Below are 7,380 nucleotides of genomic sequence, written 5' to 3' on the forward strand. Positions count from 1 at the left end.
CCCCGGTCGGTGCGCATTGGAGTTTTTATGTGTAATCGTATTCTAAACTTCGCTATTCTTTGGCACTCTTACGTAGTTTTCAGTCATTGGATACCCCAGTGTTCCGCAGAGAAGTGAACGCACCGGAATATTTTATGAGCCTGTTTAGACTTTTTTGTTCAAAGCGCATTATTATATTTTATGATTGCGTGTTTTCGTTGTTCTACAGTAAAGTTCCCCTCTTTAAAGATCGGAGGGACGAAATAAAAAACGTTGAATTCTTGTCTTCTGAGAAACAGAAAAATAGCAACTAAAGTTGTGTTTGCGGGATTTCTTTTCCTCTTTCTTGGTTTTTTTTTTTTTTTTTTCTACTTTTGGATGGTCTGGGCAAAGGAAAGCATCCCCTGAAAACATTTCCTGGCTATGGGACTGGCGGACTGCTTTCTAACTGTTTGCGTACCGGATCGCCGTGCAATGCTCAGAAAGGACAACGAGCTGGCGTGTTATCTCCGATGGGTGGAAAACGCACCAATCTCGCCGTGCCCTTTTATTTCGATATGGCGTAAAATGTGCGTGAAATATCAACAGGTAAAGTGACAAGATTTAGGCACATAAACAAATTCAATCATACTGTGAAATAAAGTCGTCCATCTTTATATTTAATCCCGTGTAGGTATGCCGCGAACTTTTTTCGACCGAAGTTTCGATGATCGATTGAAGTGGTTCAAAAGATTTCGAATTTTCGAACTTTCCATTTCGAAAAATTCGACGGAAGTCGATTTTCGAACTTATTAAACTAAGAAGTTCGACGCTTTCCGAAATTTCGAACTTATTACCCGGCAAAATTCGATGCTTGTCGAACTTTCGAACTTGATAGACTAAAAAATCGATGATTTTCGAACTTTCGACCTTCTTGCACTAAAAAGTTCGAAGCTTTTCGAACTTTCAAACTTCCTACGCTAAGAAATTCGAAAATTTTCGAACCTATTAATCTACAGAATTCAAAAATTGTCGAACTTTCGATTCCTGAAACGTCAAAGGTTTGACGAACTTCGAGCTTTTAGGGTAAAAGTTCGAAGTTCGTGGAACTTCGAAAGACCGGCGGGCGGTTTCATTTGGATTCAAGCAGTGAGGTACATTCGTAATATTTTTTTCTCGCAATTTTACATGCGGTGCCGCATTCCTTGCGAAGGACAATGCCGTTTATTTAAATCATCTGGCATTCTTGGTTTTAAAGAAATAGATTCCCGAAGGAGCGAGGAAGGACGGCGGTGTTTTGACAATTGTCGTTCGTGCCATATTTGAAGCGCGCTATAGCCGAAGCTATTTATGGTAGAGATGTTAAACTTTTTAAGAATGATCTATGTATAGCCTAGGTGAGTGTCGTCTTAATATATGATTATTGTTGTTCAAGACGAGTTTCGAAGAAATATCCAAACATGTACCTACGGGGGATTATGCCCTAAACTTGGTAATTTTTTTCGCCTACATACTTTGAGGTATCGCAGTTAAATTAACACCAGAGACAGTACATATCATTACCATCTGCAGATTACAAAATAATGTATATCTTTCCCCCCCCCCCCCCCCCGTTGAGGAACAAATCAACTCATGGGGAAGATTTCTAAAATTGTTCAAGTTCAGCACGTCCTAAAAAAAAAAACATTTTTTTCTCAATTTACGTTTTTGGGACGTGTTTCTTTTGGCCTGTACACATTTTGGTGGGAGAAACTTGTTTCATAGTTCTGGGCCTCTGAATATGCAAGAATACAACACTTCCGGCTGGTTCTTGATAGTTCTTTTTTCATTCCAGCTTTTTATTTTTGCATTTATTGTTATGTTTATTTATTGATTATTTTTTACCAGTGGCACAGTTATTTAGGTCGAAAATACATAGCTCTGAACTTCCGAGCCACCGAGCATGTGACGAGTAGTGCCTTCTGACAACGAGTTTCTAACAATGACCATCTACGCGGTCTTTTATGCAGTGAAGAGCGACAGTAGCTATACATATGCATAAATAATTTCAGATTAAAATAAGCTAGACCATGCCCTCTTTCCCTGTATTGTTTTCTTTAACAGTCCGAAATATCTGGAAGGGGGGGGGGGGGGGGGGGGAGGTACTGGAGCCCCCCCCCCCGTTTTTTCTCTTCCGACGCCACTGGTATTATAGAACGCTCCTCGACCCCAAGTTGCATCAGCTTCTGTGCTTTTGGCTCGGCGTTTCTTTCGCCCCGGAAAATAAACCTCCAAAGCAATTACAAACAAAAAAATTGTCACGATGCAGGCGAGCTGGCGTATGTTGATCATGATGCAAAATCCCGAGACTGGGAATGAAAGTCGCAAGAAATAGTGTAAGAAGAAAGAAAAAAAGGAACAGGACAACGTCTCAAACTCAGCTGAGTTGAGTTTGAGACGTTGTCTTGAGCTGAGTTTTCAGCTGAGTTGAGTTTGAGACGTTGTCCTGTCCCCTTTTTTTCTGTCTTCTTACACTTTTTCTTTCAAATTTCATTCCCAGAGCTGAGTTTGAGGCGTTGTCCTGTCCCGTTTTTTTCTGTCTTCTTACACTTTTTCTTTCAAATTTCATTCCCAGAGCTGAGTTTGAGACGTTGTCCTGTCCCCTTTTTTTCTGTCTTCTTACACTTTTTCTTTCAAATTTCATTCCCAGAGCTGAGTTTGAGGCGTTGTCCTGTCCCCTTCTTTCTGCCTTCTTACACTTTTTCTTCAAAATTTCATTCCCAGTCTCAGGATTTTGCATCATGTACAAACTAAACTTACTATATGCCAGCGTCACTCGGGCGGCGTTCGATCGGATTACTACCAGCGTGCAAGGGGGTAGGAGGGCAGTTTGCCAGATCACTTCAAGGTTTTTGTGAGCCTCAACCAACTGCCTGCCCCCGGCCGTTTCGAACTGGATGAGTATCGTTAAACAGTGCGTTCGTAGGATCGCTACTTCGTGATGCACGTTAATGACCACCCCGGGCCGTCGGTCACAATTACTGATCTATTGTCACACGTCACTCTGCACTGGCACATATTCCAGCACATCCCGGACACTCGTCGTCTCATTTAATTGCCTGACCAACTTCGCGCAGTCTAAATATCACACCCGAACTTTTCTAAACCTGATTTCGTGAAAACCAGTGTGGCGTGAAAACGTTATTTGAAACTGAAACTGGTGGCGGAACATGAAAACCCGACTTCGAACTTTGCGCAATTGGACATAAAAAAAATTTAAAACCTTCAAAGATTTTTTTTTTTTTTTTTTTTAATTTATCTCTGAAAGAGAATCGAAACCTTTGACCTTTTGGAACTTTATGCAGAAAGAAAATCGAAATCTTCGAATTTATCGACCTTTGTCTTTAAAAATTCGAAACCCTCGAATTTTTCGATTTTACATCTAAAGCAATTCGAAACGTTCGAATCTCTGGAATTTAAAATTAGGGAAGTTCGAAATCTTCAAATTTATCGAACCTCAAGTAAACAAAAATCGAAATAATCGACCCCAACTTTTAGAAACTGTGAAAGCTTCGAACTTTTTGATTTCGAAACCCCGCGATTTAGGAAAGTTGCGAATTTTTCGAATTCAAAACTCCGTACGGTCGAAAATATAGAAACCTTTCGAATTCGAGCATCAGTTCAGGTCGAAAATATCGCAACCTTTCGAAATCGAACCTAGGGTGGTTCGCGGCATCCCTAATCACGTGCAAAAATAAATATGTTCAAAAATTCATTTGCAACAGCAAAAAAAAAAAATATTTTGTATCAAAGCGATAGGCCGCATTATCTCCAATCTACCTTTCAAATTCAGGTTCCGATGATTTTAGTGGTTTTAAGTACTATTTGTATCAGATAAGCGATTTTATCTTTTTCGGTTTTGAAACCGAAACCGAAACAGGGTGCCTATGGCAGGTGGCGCTAGCTATCGCCCAAAATCTCCCCGCTCATATCTTGTTTTGAATGGGCGTCCATAACTTTGCTCTCGGAGGCGCAACTTGCGGAGGCGAGTCGTCGGGTGACGTCGTCTTGTGCGGGCGTTCGCCGCTTATTTTTTACTTTTCAGAACCTTAATAATGGGCGTTTCTTACTAGTACTTTGTTCAAGTGTGTCAAACGGTATCCCGGAGACGCCGCGTCTAGTCATTGACCGTTGGCTGGCAGCGAGAGGGCTACGAAAACTTCAAACGGCCGGTGAGCACAACTCTTTTCTTTGTTCAGAACGAAGTGTTACTTTTGCCGTAAGCTTGCTAAGCTATGCTCTGACCTTTAGCCCCTTTCCCTGGCAAATCGCGAGCGCTTGTTTCGCACTTGGACTCGTCTTCGTGGTTGTGCGACGGCACCGCGTTGTATCGGATCGCCTACTTTTGATGCTCCTAACGGGGCTTGTAACAGTACCGCATCCCTCAGATGTCCACGTAACTTTCTATTGCGATGTGGCACTGGCACAATCAGTTTCGTGACTGCCGCAACATCGCCAACAGAAATATTTAAACTGAAATGTTGCGAGTGATTTCCGAATAAACTACTCCGAAAAAGGCAGAGAGAACTTCTGTGGCTCGCTCGACGCGCTCCGCCACTTTCCCACGGATCGGTTGGAGCTAGAATTTTAGTAGATCGTTTTCAGAGGCTTTGTACTGCTACGGGCGCGCGCTTCAGAGCATGCATCGAAGTTGCAGCGCGAGCTCCCGCTACGAATAGCGTGGTCTGAAAACACGGCCGCTCGCCGAGCGCTCTACCGGCTCCAGATTTACCAGCGGCACAAGAATCCGCCCGGCGAGCGCGTGCTATTTGCCAAGGGAAGGGCTACTAGTATGCTTGTGACCTGGGCCGGTTTGCTGGATAGCGACGTTGTGTTTGTCCTTTACCTGTCTCGGCTTTCAGTATGTCGAATGCGCCAAGCGACTGAGAGAGAGGAAGAGACGAGTGCGCGAGGACGTCAGAACGCTGAGCTCTGGTCGGATTGATTAGTGGGTAGACCTAAAGCCCTTGGTCTGCACTGCATGTGTCGAACACATTCTGATGCAAGAGCATAACGCCAGACGCATTCTAGCTCGTTCGACAAGTGACAAAGGCAGCTACATTTAGATCTACCCACTAATCATTCAGACGAAAGCTCGGCATTCTGATGTCCCCACGCTCTCTCGTTTCCTCCTCCCTCAGTCTCCTGCCCAGTATTGTTACCTTCGATTCCCGTTTATGTCGTCCAAGTTTGCCACGTTTACATAAATCCGACTTGAGTGCGTAGACTTTAATTATTCTCAGAATTAAGCCGATACGCCAGCATTCACCTTAAAGGGGCCCTGCAATCATATTTAAGCGTCAACCTTTTTTGCGGTTTCCACGTCTCTTCTGGTTCGGGAAAGCCAGCGGGTACGGAGAGAGTAACTAATTATCAGTGCATCATATTTTAACCGGACGACGCGGAAACCTCCTCCACTTACGGGGGTGTTCCGCGGTACCAAAAGTGCACGAAATGCGAGGTATTTGCTCCTGGGCTTACTACTGGTGAGAGCCGCTAAAGGCTTCTTTTAGTCGAAACACAAAATATAAGTGGCGAGAACCGTCTCAATTATTTATGCAAGTAGTTTTTGTTCAGTATTTTAGATCAGAATAGAAACAAATGCAGTTTATAAAGTCAGGAAACCAGAAATGACCTGTCGACATACCCGCCTCCAAGCGGTAAAAAAGGCGGCGCATACTAGAAAGGAATAGTAGGATCAGGCTCCAACGAGTGGCGAGCATAGAAAGGTCCCGGATGTATGCAGTGGCACTGCGGTCATTTACGGACTCGAGGATTTGACGGGTTCCAAGCGTTGCGAAGCCTTCGGCACAGGTTTGGCTTGCTGTTTGGCCGTTTCGCGATATGGCAGCGCGAAGTGGCTCCTGTTCTGAACAGATCTTTACCCCGTGTTTGCTGTCGTTTGTGGCCAATGAAGTGTCATGCCGAATTAGTGTTTAATCGTGCAGCAAATGCAATGCGAGCCGCCCTGGCTGCCTGCTCCTACAGCCTATCCAGAACATGCTTTAGTGGCGCCCTCTCGAGCTGTCGACGCAGAGTGCGGCAGCCATGAGCGCTCGCTGCGCTCACTACCCCCCTCTAGTTTACGGCCACTGAAGTGGCCAAAGACGTCATGAAGGAAGTTATTTTTTGCATTTTTTGTAATTTTAATTTGCCTATAACTTTTAAGATAAAGTGAAATTCGAGGGGGAAAAAAAAGTTTCATTAAGTTGCTATGTTTAGTGCGCTCAAGTTCGGTGCAAATTAAAAACCAGTAAAAAATTCATTGCAAGGCCTCTTTAATGCTCAAGTCCTGTGCTAAGATGGCACCATGTTGTGTTACATCTCAAAGTTAAACCAGCATTTCCAACTCAAGCCGAACATTGTAATCACATTTTCTGTCTGGTGTTTTGCATGCGGTGGCCTTTCTGATAGCATAAAGATCTTAACCACTGTCTTTGATGCTCTGCAAGAAGTTACAGCATGGAAGAAAGCGCTGAGAGTTCTGGGCCTTGCCACTCTAGAACCGAGGGAACAATACTGCACACGACATGGCGAGCAAGATCGTTTCCAACGGCTTTCAAGACACTACAGCTACTTCTATCATGGTTGGACCACAAGGACGAGAGGTTCCAGTGCAAGCAGGAGCAGCACTGAGGTAGGAACTACTTTTTCTGCAGTACCAGCACTTTGAGCTCGCGACGCCATTCCTGCTTACAACTTACTCTAGGGGCTCCCTCCGATGCGCAAGGCCAGAGCGGGTGCCGCCCTCGCCGAGCAGCTCAGCTATTTGCGACTCCAGCGAACTATAGGGGCGCGCCGGTCAGGCAGTATGGCGGGCGAAAGGAGGTTGCTTTCGTCGTTCAGCACGCTGACCACCATAAATTCTTTCACAGCAGCGTAAGATCGGTGTTACATGTGAAAGCAAAGCGATTTTTCGACGGTAGAAACCTTCTTCTAGTCAGTGCGTAGGAATGACACAGCGGAAGCATAACAATAATTACTGGAAACAATGTTTGTTTCTATGCTGCCTACGTGAACCAAGCAGCGATAGCAGACGACAGAGTGGAAACAACCTCCTCTCCTGAGCTTCTCGGTGTTGCCGCTACGCTGCGTTGATTTCGCTGGAGTCGCCAATATTCAGCTCATTTACAATGGCTAGAAAGGTTTGCGTTTCTTCTCGAGAGAAACTTACGGAGGGACACCCAGGATTGTGCCCACTTTTTTTCTGCTGCCAACAAGACAAGACTCACCGCCTCCATGTTCTCAGCTAGGCACATAGCTAGGATTTTGATTCGGGGGGGGGGGAGGAGGAGGGGGGGGAGGGGATTGGTGCCCGCTTTTTGCTACCAACTCTGCCAATACTGAGTTGGCAGCAAAAGGAAAAGGAATGCTATACTCTAG

This window comes from Ixodes scapularis, unplaced genomic scaffold, assembly GCF_016920785.2.
Source record: "Ixodes scapularis isolate PalLabHiFi unplaced genomic scaffold, ASM1692078v2 PGA_scaffold1__304_contigs__length_218370807, whole genome shotgun sequence".
NCBI classification, from domain to species: domain Eukaryota; kingdom Metazoa; phylum Arthropoda; class Arachnida; order Ixodida; family Ixodidae; genus Ixodes; species Ixodes scapularis.